Here is a 14,130-nt window from a genome sequence, read left to right on the forward strand (position 1 = left end):
TGGATACAAATAGAAATCCCTGGAAACAATTCTTTCTGCGCTTAAGAGCAGCTTCCTATTGCAACGCTGGAGGATTTGTCACCATTACTGGATACGCTGCAGAAGCACAGCAAAGCAGTGACTGTGTGGAGTCGAAAACTATTACACCAACTACACTACACAGTCACCCACATTACTCCCTCCAACAGAGGTGGACAACGTCTTTGGGACAACGTCACAGAACACAGAAACGTCACAGGGCTTTGGAGCGTGACGTTACATGAGGCGGGCCACGCCCCCCGCCGCCATCACAGTAGGCCAGACAAAGGATACAGCTTCAGCTATGGTACGTGTTGTGTAGTCGGTTGCAACGTTAGAGCTCACGATCGTGAAGGCAAGAAACTGGATTAATCTTTTCATCGTTTTCCATCCTGGCGGCAACGTGAGGGATCCCATGTATCCGATATCACCAAACAAAGACGCCAGGCATGGATTGCAGCGGTGAGACGAGCGGATATCGAGTTCCGTGCAATCCCCAGCTTTTTGTTGGTTTGCTCGCGGCATTTTCTCTCCGGTGAGTTCTAAAGTAATTCATATCACTATCCGATTGTTCAGTCTGACGTCACTAGCCGTGTCTGGGCCTAAACTCTGCTGCAGGTCCATATATCAAATGATCACTGTGGCATTACTGAGAGTTAAAACACTGTCTTAAGTCTTTCATCTTTAATAAAATTATCAGCGTTCTGCTCTACCAGGTGTAACAACTGAGTTAAACATCCAGGCATCCATGACAATGGAATTTATGACATATGAGTTAGAAGTTAGCAGCAAGTTAGCTCGCTAGCTTCTATCTAAATACAATATAGCATGTCCTGACTGCGGGGTTTTGGAAACAAATTAAAACGTACAGCTTTCTTATCACTTCCAACATAAATGAAGACAGAAAACTAAACAGCAGTGACATTTGTAGGGTTACTGAAGTTGGGCTAGCTGGTATATAATGATGTGCTACGTGACCGCTAGCGACACAGCTATGTTAGCATAATATAAACACGCTAACTTTTTTTCCACTCGATAAAAGTTAACGTGAGTGTTCTCGGTGGTCAGGAACAAATGTAATCGCATGGCAGGATGCTGTAAAAGGACCAAACTAAAAGGCTTTTAGTGGGGGGTTTTTCAATGCGCTGCGGTCATAGATAATGAGATAAAACATGCTAATGTGTGATGCTGCAGAACCACGTCATGTCGACTGAATAGCTTTTGATTTGGCATTATTGCAGGCAAACCAGCATATGAAATGGATGTAACAAATCCAGTGGTGATGGGAGTGACAGCGTCACGGAAGCTGAAGGGCAGACGAAGGACTGTGTGTGCAGTCAACAGGGCAGAGCAGAAATAAACCGGCTGTTGGAGGAGAACAGACTGCTTCGAGCACAGTTGCAAAAGACAGAGCTGAATGAAACTTTCTTAAAGGACGATACCGAAAAAGTAAGATATTACACTGGACTATATTGTTATGCAGTCTTAATGTCCCTCTTCAACACTGTCAAAGATTTCCTGCCAATATCGAAGAAACTGACAGGTTTCCAAATGCTCTTACTCACACTAATGCGTCTGAGACTTGATCTTCCAGTCCAGCATCTTTGTCATCTATTCCATGTGTCGCACAAAACACTGTCTTCTGTCTTCACCGATACCGTTGATGTTTTGGGCAGACTGACAGAAAGAAGGATGACCTCAAAAAGTGATATAGTCCAGACAGAGCTTACAAATGATGTGCCATTTGCTAAACCTGCAGCACACACTGCTTTCTATGTGAAAGAACCATTCTGTGAGAAAAACTCTACTGCTCATTTGATCTATGACCTCTGAAAAACAGTTCATGATTTCCATTACTATTCAATTATATAAAAAAAAGTACATTCCCTGGGTTATACAGCACTGATATGCAAAGCTTAATTGTATATCTGTAACTCTAGAACTGCAGTATTTATAGTTTTCTTAGTTTAATATTTCAATTTCATATTCTTCTTCTAAGTATAAAATCCCTTTTGTTATATTTGTCTCGTTAATTTAACTGAAATACACTGAAAATTGCTCACAAATTAAGGTTTATGTGTCAATACAAATGCAGGTTTTATTGCTGGGAGCTTCCCGTGATGCACTGACTATTTCTTCTTCCATGACACTAATGTTTTGTCTTTGCTTCATCATTTATGTACTGTACTGTATCCCCAGTTTTCCAGCGAGGGCTGCGTACATTTTGATTGCATTAACGTTTTTATCCAGCCTTTATGTGCAAGCTTGAGGCTATACTTTTACACTGTAGTGTAAAAGTATAGCCAATCAGAAGCTGCAAAATTCAAATGTAGTTACTGACAGGCCAAAGTGCAACAGGGAAGAGATTAAATGGGATCAAAGGGAGTGGCATTATAAATTCCTTCCTTCCTGAGATTCAAATCCTCCAATCAAAACGGTGCCAGCAATGCAAAGACAGATTTCTTTAAAAGATTGGACACAATAACAAAGTCAGTCGTTTATTTATTAAAGCACTGTTAATAATTTTAGTTGCTGCTATTTCAAATAAATGTTTGGTACAACAAATTTCTCCGTGTTCTGTCTCAGGCTTTATTCGGGCCCTGGTACTAGAGCTATGGTCTGTTCTTGAGTGCAGCAGTGACGACATCAGAGTGGTCCGTCCCAAACCAACTCCCATTGACCCCACAGATAGGAGTTGCATTAAGGTATTGTATGTATGTGCGTGCGTGTGTGTGAGAGAGAGAGGGAGAAGGAGAAACTTCCTGGAGCCCACAATGCCCCAATTTTTAGATATCTACATAATAGTACAGACACGGATCTCTTAGAAGTTTTGCTTTTCCATCATGTTTTTAGCTCACTGGTTACAAAGGTGTTTAAATTGATTAAAATTAAATTGATTCCAATTATTATTAACCCAGGACTCAGAATAGTGGTCCATGTGTTGCTGTGATACCAGCAGCCATGTAGAAAATTCACTTGTGAATATTCATATTTAAGAAACTGGCAATAGTGATTTTGTTAACAAGAAAGGCCTTTTGCTGATTGGTTTATGGGTGTCTGGGCAAATAAGCCTTACTTTCATAAGACTGCTTTTTTAGTTATGTTTTTGGCAGAATTTCTCTCAGGAAAGCTTCAACAAGCTCCAGCGTGAGCCTGTCTGTGTGTGTCTGATGCTTGGCCTCTGACAGCAGCCAAGTCATCTCTCTCAGAGAGACTAGCCAAGTGAATACGGACAGCCAGTGATGTGTAAACTGTGTCCTGCCACAGGCGACTTTAAAGTCTGCCTTATCAGTGGGTTATACATATATGCTGAGGTCAAAGGAAAACTAAATATACACACACCAGCACTTTGGTGAATTAACTCGAGTCTTTGCTTTAATCTGTGCTAAGTACAGTAGGAGGTTTGGTAGTACATATGAAGATAAGTTCACACATGCACAGAAACATCAGAAGACACATGAAAGTATAGATATTTCTATTTTAGAAAAAAAAATCCATCGTATCTTGTTTTTTTCTTTACGTTTCTTTGAAGCTGTTTAATATAATCTAAGTTGTAGCTCGTTTGTGCAAGTGTCTCTCTTTTTTTCCTTTGATGCTTTTGATGATATGTTTTCCCTGTTCTACCAGACCCAGTGAAAAATGCAGGGAGCTTTCCTCTAGTTTAATATTCTTCAGGCTGCAATAGGTTTCTGCTCAACCACTCTGCTCAGAATATATGTCTTATTCAGTTTTGAGAGTGTGGTAAACCATGTTTTATCTTTGCAATCATAAATTCTTTTTACATTTTGTTTTGCTTTGAATACTACAGATATTATTTGTCATATTATCGGTAGTGTTTGTAGTTGAATAGTGTTATATTATTATTATGTGTTAGGATTTGATCAATCCATGACGTGCACAAATGCATTCACAATGGTCTTTAAAAGCAAATACATTTTTTCTCTCTAACAGCTGCTGTATTTACTTTCCTCTTCAGTCCTTCCTGTACTTGGTCAACCTCCTCTCCTCTTCCCAGTCGGTGTGGCAACTGCTGGGCCGACAGTCTTTGGCCAACAAAAGCGAATACACCCTGAGGGAGATGCCAACCTCCATACCTGTAAGTGTTTTTCTTCTTCTTCTTTTCCACACACTGCAGTTTTTTTTGTCATCCATCTGAGGGCATGTTTGCACTTTTTATTTCGCCTCCAAACACCACCCACCCATTTGTTTTACTTCAAACGCATTCAAATAAACCCTCTCACACTGAGACTGATATACGTTCTCCACCTTACCCATTGTAAATTTCCACACAGTTTTCGTTTTGCACCCTATCCGGTGCATTCTTGTTCAAAGCCTCTCATTTTACTCCACAGGATTTGATTGACAGACTGATTGCCGTGAATTCGGATGGGAAGATTCATTCTCTCTTCCACTACGAAGAGAGTCACACATTCGGCCTAAGGTGGGATTCTTTTTTTTTTTTCATATTACTTAACATCAGTGGGGAAGTACACGATATCAGATTATCACCTGGTGACTGCACACACACTTCAGCCTCTGGCAATAGGAGACTGGCATGGTTCTTTATACTTTGATTACCCAGCATTGAAAGGCTGATGAAAGGATTTCTCTGGATAAGAGAGAAATAAGCGTGTGTGTGTGTGTGTGTGTGTGTGTAAATACTCACATCAGCCTGTACTTTGCATTCTGTGAGAGCCGTATAAAATACAGCAATGCATAAGTGTTTTGAATGAATAGAAATGTGACACATGAGAAGGTGTGTCTGTGACTGTTCCTGTATAACTTATTTTCAGACTAGTTAACAAGTTATGCTCCGGTCATTTGATGTTACCAAGATAGATGTCCTTTTGTAATATAGTTAAATTTTCTTTGTACATTTCATTTATCCAACATCATACATTAAGCCAAGAAGAGTTCATTATACTAACAAGAGGTATCAACGCTGGGCCAAAGTGCAGCACGTGGTTAAAGTTTGTAATCCAGCCGGGGTGTAAATATCACTCAGCAGCCAGTCGCAGAGATGAAGCAGGCAGCATCAACACATAAATCTACTCTACCCGGCTTAAATCAAAAGACCACCTCTGACTGAAAAGCTGTAGATTTTACTTTTTTGCACAAATTAATTCAGATTCACACAAATTCTGTTCACAGCTCCAACAAAATGAGGAAGAGGAGGGGGAGAAACACAAGTAGATTGAAGTACAATTGGATGAAAGTCGAGGAGAAGGAAGTTTAGGATGAGGAGGAAGAAAAGCAGCAGGAGCATCTTTAGGGATCCCTATGATGTCATTGAGGTTTATTTCATTAATATTGTCCTCTCACAAAGAAAGATGACTTGTTTTAGTTCACCTACCTACTTCCTGTATTAAATAGTGATGTGCAAAATGTTGTGGAAAACCACGGAGCAGGCACGTATAGTGCATCTGCAGGTAAATGAACATCAGATCTCTCAGACTAAAATCTGTATTATACTTTTAGTCTTAAGAACATATGTTGTATATTTATCACCCTTATGATAAAACCCATGTCAGCCATTGGTTTATGGACTTTGTATTTAGAAGCCTCAACATTTGCTTTATTGCTATCGCTATGTTGTTTTTTGTGAGCCTTTTAGGACCATATTAGGACGAGGGATCAGAATCTGGAGTCGTGCACACTACTGTTTCATTTAGCGTGTATCCATAAGATTTGTGCAGCAGATCCAAGTTGTGCCTTGAAAACAGGAAGGTTGTCTGCATAGAGGAGAACTTTAATAGCAGGCTTGTACAAAGTGAGGCTTTGTGCTCACATTTGCTGCAAACACTTGTTTTAATTCTGTTACCCTGTTTTGATGCAGAATTGAGTTGAAATCAGGCACCTTCTGTTTTAATGTGTTCTTGTGAATTGATTGTGTATCGCATACATTTGATTTGACTTTCTGCGAGACAACAGTCGTCCGCTGGCCAAAAAAAGTTTTCCAAATACCTCCACGTGATCAAGCCTGGATTTAGAAAACAATAGCAAAAAAAATCTGCACCTCCTGCTTCACATGCAATTTGTGTTTGTGTGTTCAGAGGCGGCGGCGAGAGGGGAGACCTCGGCTCATCCAGCTGGAGAGCCTGACCAGGAGGAGTCGAACATTAACTCTGCTCTTCCAGGGCACCCTGCAGACTTGGCTGCTGGCATTGGCGAGGGAGTGCGGCCGCCGCTGGGATGACGTGAACGCCAATCATAGGTCGACTGCAGGTATGCGAGTCAGACCTTCTCAGGAGGGTTTCACTTTTCTCTCTTCTTTATAATTGACCCTTGTTTTCTCTCTCAGCTCCTTGTCTCAGAGTGGGAGGGATTTGAAGCACAAAGGGAGGAGCTTGTCGTTTGGTTGGCTGATATGGATGTCCACCTGAGTGAGGTTGACCAGCTGACAGGAAACACCTGTGAAAAACTGAAACAACTGCAGGTGTGGGGTTGTTTTGATATGACATATATTTGATATGATACATACGTCATCCTAAACTGGACTAACAAAGAACCATGAGTCCAACATGAAACTTACCTTGCATAAGCAGGGCTCGCAAAATTTCAAAATCCCTGGTAGCCCTTCGGGCAGGCACTCTTCAGTTTTTGGTAGCCCAAAATAAATTTAAGAAGCCCAAATAAAAAAATAAAAAAGAGGACAATTTTTAGATTGATGTTTTGTTTACTTTACAATATTGTAAAGGAAACTTGCAAGAACTGTGTAGGACATGAAACAGTGTGTGTCAGATCCTGAATTTGAAATTTCCACTGAAATCACGGGTAAGAGGCAAGTGGAACCAAGCTGACTTCTGCTAAATGGGTCAAACTGGGCAGAAAGTACACAAACACATAACATCCTTATAGAATATGATGTAACACTATAGATCAACTTACCTCAGAATATATAAAGCATATAAACAATTACAGCAATATGATGCAACAAACACAGCAGTGCTACTAATCCAAAATACTCATAGAACTTCATAGAACTGAAACAAACATTTATTTTTAGGCCTTCGTCGCGTCGCTGTGACGTAATCGGCCTTAAAATGTGGCCTTTAAGGCTGCAGACCCTGAATTGGGATACAGCCTCTGAATCGCTGCATCTTGTAGCTGTGTCGTCTTAAATTGGTCATGTGATTTTGACGCGCCGACGCGTCCGGCAACCCCAGAGGTTTAACTTAATATTTAAGTGTCTCTTGGTTTTAGACTAGTTGTTTAGTCTAATTTGATGTTTTAAACCAGAAAAGGAAGAAGAGGGCTTAGAATTACAGGTAAGAACTGCTCAGTGGTATGTGATAAACTGTAAATGTAAAGCTTACAGGTCAGTCCTCATGTTTTTAAATCAGATTTTGAGTCTGTACATGGCACATTATGCTTTTGCATGTTGTGAAATGTGCTGCAAAACAAACTGAGGTAAACTAACTGGTTTACTGTGATGGATTTAAAGTGCGTGTGACTGGTGCGCAGTGGCTGTGGTGCTCACGGTCAGAGTTCAGTCACAAAGAGGGTAACAGAGAGAAGCTAGCGAGCTAACTTGCTGCTAACTTCTAACTCATATGTCATAAATTCCATTGTCATGGATGCCTGGATGTTTAACTCAGTTGTTACACCTGGTAGAGCAGAACGCTGATAATTTTATTAAAGATGAAAGACTTAAGACAGTGTTTTAACTCTCAGTAATGCCACAGTGATCATTTGATATATGGACCTGCAGCAGAGTTTAGGCCCAGACACGGCTAGTGACGTCAGACTGAACAATCGGATAGTGATATGAATTACTTTAGAACTCACCGGAGAGAAAATGCCGCGAGCAAACCAACAAAAAGCTGGGGATTGCACGGAACTCGATATCCGCTCGTCTCACCGCTGCAATCCATGCCTGGCGTCTTTGTTTGGTGATATCGGATACATGGGATCCCTCACGTTGCCGCCAGGATGGAAAACGATTAAAAGATTAATCCAGTTTCTTGCCTTCACGATCGTGAGCTCTAACGTTGCAACCGACTACACACGTACCACCATAGCTGAAGCTGTATCCTTTGTCTGGTTTTGGTTTTGGAAACAAATTAAAACGTACAGCTTTCTTATCACTTCCAACATAAATGAAGACAGAAAACTAAACAGCAGTGACAGTGGCTGCAAATTTTACCAGGGTTTTAGTCAAATGCCCCCCTGTGATTTTACCTGCACCCTGCGATTTGATTTTTAGTTATTTTAACAGCAAACTGAAGAAAAGCCTTGACTCCGTTGCTCCACTCACCACCAAAAAGATTAACGTAAAACATGCATCACCCTGGAGAAACGAAGAAGTCAAAAAACTCAAAAGAAATTGCAGGGCAGCAGAAAGGAGATGGAGGAAAAATAAAAATAATATCAACCATCAAATATTTTCCGAGCAACTTAAAATGTACAATAATACATTAAGGAAGTCAAGAAATTCATATTTCGCCAAAATAATCAGTATTAACAAAAATAATCCCAAGGTCCTCTTTTCCACCATAGATCATTTATTTAACCCTGATTTTAACAGCTCCCAAAGAACCCCCACAGACTCGCTCTGTGAGCAGTTTGCAGACCACTTCAGGGGAAAGATCAGCGCCATCAGATCTGATATTTTATCTAATCGCGATATGATTGTAAACACATCTGAGGGCTCGATTGTACCTGAGGAGACACTGGACAGCTTTGTCCTGGTTAATGCTGAGAACTTTCAGAAGGTTTTCTCCACAGTGAGACCCACCACATGTCTTTTAGATCCAATCCCCTCTTCACTCTTTAAAACACTTTATGGATTTTTTGAGGCTGAGCTTTTATACATGATGAATTGCTCTCTTCAGTTGGGTGTCTTCCCTGCTGCCTTTAAAACGGCGGTGGTGAGGCCCCTTCTGAAGAAGAGCAATTTGGATTGTAATGATTTTAATAACTACAGACCTGTATCCAACTTACCATTTTTAAGTAAAGTCTTAGAAAAACTTTTTTTTACTCAGATTACTGATTTTCTCAATGATAGACAGATCCTGGAGATATTCCAGTCTGGATTTAGGGTGAACCACAGCACAGAGACGGCTCTCCTAAAGGTTTTAAATGATCTTAGATGTAACTGGGACACCCAAAAGCTCTCAGTCCTGGTGCTGCTGGATCTAAGCGCAGCCTTTGATACAGTAGACCACGCTATTCTTTTAAACAGACTAAAACACATGGTGGGCCTCTCTGGTGCTGTACACAACTGGTTCACTTCCTATCTCTCTGACAGATCTTTTATGGTGAGTATGGATACATGCTCCTCTAAGATCCATAAAATGACATGTGGTGTGCCTCAAGGGTCGGTTCTAGGCCCTGTACTTTTTAATTTGTATATGTTGCCTCTCGGCAGTGTCATCAGGAGGCATGGAGTGAACTTCCACAGTTACGCTGATGACACGCAGCTGTACATCTCCGTGTCTCCTGATGACACCAGACCAATGGATGCCCTTTTTAACTGTATCTTGGATATAAGATCTTGGATGGCAGAAAACTTTTTACAGCTTAACCAGGACAAAACTGAAGTTTTAATTGTCGGTCCTGAGGCTCAGAGAGAGAAACTCTTGTCTAAATTACAGGCATTTTCACTATGTCCTTCGCTACAAGTGAAAAACCTGGGTGTTATTTTTGACTCTGAGCTTGGTTTTATCCCACATACTAAACATGTAACCAAAACTGGATTTTATCATCTAAAAGATATAGCCAGAGTCCGCCCTATTCTCTCTCGGGCCAACACGGAGATGCTGATGCATGCTTTTATTACCAGTCGCATTGATTACTGTAATGCCCTGCTCTCTGGTCTTCCTAAGAAGAATATTTCAACTTTACAACTCTTGCAAAACTCGGCAGCTCGTGTGCTGACGAAGACCAGAGGGCGGGCCCACATTACACCGGTTTTAGAATCGCTGCATTGGCTCCCCGTGTGTTTCAGGATCGATTTTAAAGTTCTTTTATTGGTTTTTAAATGTCTTTAATGGTCTTGGGCCTTCTTATCTCTCAGATCTGCTTTTACCATACGAACCCTCGCGGACCCTGAGGTCCTCTGGTACTGGCCTTTTGATTGTCCCTAAAGTCAGGACACATACTCACGGAGAGGCAGCTTTTCAGTGGTATGGTCCTCGTCTGTGGAACAGCCTGCCGGAGGAGCTCAGGGCCGCAGAGAACGTACATGTTTTTAAGAACAGGCTCAAGACCCACCTTTTTAATTTAGCTTTTACTTAACGTTTATTTATTTTATGCTTATTTATTCTATCCTGTTATTCTATTATTAATTTAGGATTTACCTAATATTTTTTGATTTTATTCTTATTCATTTTTTAATCTTCTTACTCTATTTATATTTATATTTATATTGTATCCTGTTCTTATTTATTTTATCATTTTACCCTGTATATATCGTATTGCGTCATATCTCCAGTGTTTCCTCGGAGGGCGCTCTCTGCACCGGGGCTGTTATTGACCGTGGCTGCTGGTCTCTGGGGTCCTCTCAGCCTGGTTGGGGGGCTCCTTGGCCTCCCTCCTGCTGTGTGCCCAGCCCGGAGGCTGCGGTCTGTGACCGGCTCCCGGTGCAGACGGCTCTCTGTTATAATGTTTCCTCACTTGGCTCATGCGAGCCCAGCCCAATTTTTACTCTTTAAGTGTGCGCGTGTGTGTGTGTGTGTATGTGTGTGTGGGTGGGGGTGGGGGGATATATGTGTATTGAGAGTGTGGGGAGTGAGTTGGAGGGTGGGGTGGGCTGCTTTTAACTATGTAAAGCACTTTGTGCTACATTTTTTCTGTATGAAAAGTGCTTTATAAATAAAGATTGATTGATTGATTTGTAGGGTTACTGAAGTTGGGCTAGCTGGTATATAATGATGTGCTACGTGACCGCTAGCAACACAGCTATGTTAGCACAATATAAACACGCTAACTTTTTTTCCACTCGATAAAAGTTAACGTGAGTGTTCTCGGTGGTCAGGAACAAATGTAATCGCATGGCAGGATGCTGTAAAAGGACCAAACTAAAAGGCTTTTAGTGTTTTTTTTTTCAATGCGCTGCGGTCATAGATAATGAGATAAAACATGCTAATGTGTGATGCTGCAGAACCACGTCATGTCGACTGAGTAGCTTTTGATTTGGAATTATTGCAGGCAAACCAGCATATGAAATGGATGTAACAAATCCAGACTGGGCACCAACACTGCACATGGGGCACGACGACAAACCTGTGTCAGACTCGGACCGGCACGCAAGGCGTATGCAACGGAAGCGAAAAAGAGCACCCATTGCAGGTAAACACCCCCCTCTGAAAACATACTAAATTGCTCTTATGGTACACTAATCCGCACATAACTTAAAGATGAATCACACACCTGTCATTGGAATATTGGTGTACATTAACCTTAAGTCTATGCACTATTTTTTATCTTACAGGCTTGATGATCGATGAAGGTCTGACAGAAGAACAACAACCATGTCATGGAGGCAGTGGACAGCAGTTGTGTTGGACAAGTGGAGGTTGACGTACCAGCTGCAAATGTGGACAGTGGTGATGGGAGTGACAGCGTCACGGAAGCTGAAGGGCAGACGAAGGACTGTGTGTGCAGTCAACAGGGCAGAGCAGAAATAAACCGGCTGTTGGAGGAGAACAGACTGCTTCGAGCACAGTTGCAAAAGACAGAGCTGAATGAAACTTTCTTAAAGGACGATACCGAAAAAGTAAGATATTACACTGGACTATATTGTTATGCTGTCTTGATGTCCCTCTTCAACACTGTCAAAGATTTCCTGCCAATATCGAAGAAACTGACAGGTTTCCAAATGCTCTTACTCACACTAATGCGTCTGAGACTTGATCTTCCAGTCCAGCATCTTTGTCATCTATTCCATGTGTCGCACAAAACACTGTCTTCTGTCTTCACCGATACCATTGATGTTTTGTATGCCCACTTAGGAGCACTGGTGCACTGGCCTGAGAGGCACTGTCTGCAGGCGACAATGCCTCCACAGTTTACTGAAACTTTTGGAAAACGAGTAGCCATCATTGTTGACTGTTTTGAGATTCGAACAGAAAGACCATCTAATTTAAAGGCACGCGCACAAACATACTCTCATTACAAGGGTACACAGACCATAAAATACCTCATCGGGATTACACCCCATGGAGCTATTTCTTTCATTTCCAGGGGATGGGGGGGTCGTGCATAGAGCAGGGCGATATGGCCAAAAATATTTATCACGATATATATTTGAAAATTTGCGATAACGATATAACCGACGATATAATTGATGCGAGACAAAATACAACTCCACAACATTACTAGCGCAAAAAGACAACCTTCCATTTATTTTCACTTAAACAAGAAGCTGGTTTTTATGTACATTAAAGCTTTATAAAAATGTAACAGTGCAAATGCAAATTCCTTGCTGAAAGTTTAACCAAAAGGCATTTCCAGTAGAAATGGGCTGACATATTGTGATATTATTCTGTTATTATATGTTACCTTATATATGTAATCAAAGTAGTTGAATTAGAATACTGCTGTAGATCATATTATACCCTTTAATATAGAGTGTGTGATCTGTATGTAGTTTAGTTCTCGTTATACTTTTGAGTTAAAAGAACATATTCACTGATTAGTTTATTAGATAAGTGTGCATCACTCTGTATCCTTGATCTGCTGTGAATGTATTACATGCTTAATTGTTGAATCATGAAGAGAAGATTGTAAGCAGGAGACTCTGTGTCTAAGACAGGGGAGATAGACAGACCACATTCCATACCCCCACCTTACAGAAAAGCGGAGAGACAACTGCCGAGGTCATAACTTAGGAGCTGTAACAGAGAAAGAATGTGATGTTTTGGCTTTTACGACTAGATGGGGGCCACTAGAGACTATAAAAAGCTGAGCAACCTGTCACCATTTTGAGACTTGCTGTGACCCTCTGCATGCAGCTCTCCCCATCATGATGGCTTAAATGCTCATAAGTGTTGAATTCTATGGAAATAAATGATTGTTGATTGAGCATTTATACACCGAGTATTGTCCTTCCTTCAGCCCAAAGATTCAAAGAATTGGGAGATTTCAACAACTTGGTGCCGTGTGACCCGGATCTTTGGTGTGCTGAGGAAGTGCAGATTTGGCTTTTTGGTGAGATCGTGGGGCGAGGTGAACAGAAGGCCGGCCTAAAACAGAAAGGTAAGCACAGCCTGTTGTATTATAAATACCAAATGTGCATATTGGGCTTTCCAAATTAATCTGTTCACTGAGTCACATGTATTTTCACAGTAAATTTGTCGGTGTCTGGTTTTTGGCGCAAGATACTAACAACATAAGTTGAGGCTGAATTCCAGTGTGTTAAATAAACTGCTTCTACCGAGACACTAATAACATACTACGTTGGACTAGTTGCAGTAAACTGCTTCTACCGAGATACTAATAACATACTACGTTGGACTAGTTGCAGCCACTTTACCTTCCACATTTAATTTTGTCTAATACTGGCTTCTGTAGCAATAATACGTTAGAATTTCTTCTGAAGACGCGGCCATTAGTCCAGTACATTGAAGTCGAGGTTTGTTTATTTTGTTTATGGTGTCAGTGACGTCCTGGCTTTTGCCGGCTATGAAATAGAAGTTGATTTAAGGAAAAGCAGATGCTGGCTTCACGGTGCAGTTGAACGCTGGCAACGCGAGAGCGAAACACGTCCGTAGGTTTGGTTTATGATACGGCCGTGTTCCGGTGGTGCGGCCGTGAAGTGCAGTAGTGGTTGGTGCTAATTTTAGTACATTGGATAGAGGTTTGACGGTGGTTTGTGGCGTCAGTCGAGTTTTAAGGGCTGCGGTCATAATACAAAGTAAAATTTTAGGTACATAGATTAGTAAAGAAATAAAAAGGTTAAAATTGTTGTGTGCCTGTCCCCTGACGAGTGAGAAATTAAAATAAAGAGGGAATTTGGAGCCACATAGAGATAGACGGGCATAATTGGGTGTATTACTCTGTGGTGTAATAAAAATAAAAAGGAGAGATAGTAAGAGGTGTGTAGTGGAGACTTATGGAGGAGTAGAGAGAGGAATGTGTTGGGAGACTGCCGTGCAGTTTACGTTGTCG

The 14,130-nt window shown here is 41.2% G+C and overlaps 1 protein-coding gene across 7 annotated transcripts in view; it reads left to right on the forward strand.

Annotated features, from left to right (window-relative positions):
* Positions 1–264: 264 nt before the first annotated feature.
* Positions 265–14,130, forward strand: part of mfrp (membrane frizzled-related protein) — a 32,615-nt gene continuing 18,749 nt past the window's right edge. For 3 of the 7 annotated variants that reach the window (XM_076892177.1, XM_076892178.1, XM_076892182.1), the window contains exons 1-9: positions 265–553; positions 1,260–1,467; positions 2,605–2,723; positions 3,995–4,114; positions 4,371–4,459; positions 6,072–6,243; positions 6,320–6,454; positions 11,170–11,310; positions 11,453–11,737. The gene's annotated coding sequence lies outside the window, so the exon portion shown is untranslated. Of the gene's footprint in view, positions 554–1,259; positions 1,468–2,604; positions 2,724–3,969; positions 4,115–4,370; positions 4,460–6,071; positions 6,244–6,319; positions 6,455–11,169; positions 11,311–11,452; positions 11,738–13,077; positions 13,219–14,130 lie in introns of those variants that run through there. The other 4 variants (XM_076892176.1, XM_076892180.1, XM_076892179.1 and 1 more) reach the window with 4 other exon arrangements.

Source organism: Maylandia zebra, linkage group LG14 (assembly GCF_041146795.1).
Source record: "Maylandia zebra isolate NMK-2024a linkage group LG14, Mzebra_GT3a, whole genome shotgun sequence".
Lineage (NCBI taxonomy): Eukaryota > Metazoa > Chordata > Actinopteri > Cichliformes > Cichlidae > Maylandia > Maylandia zebra.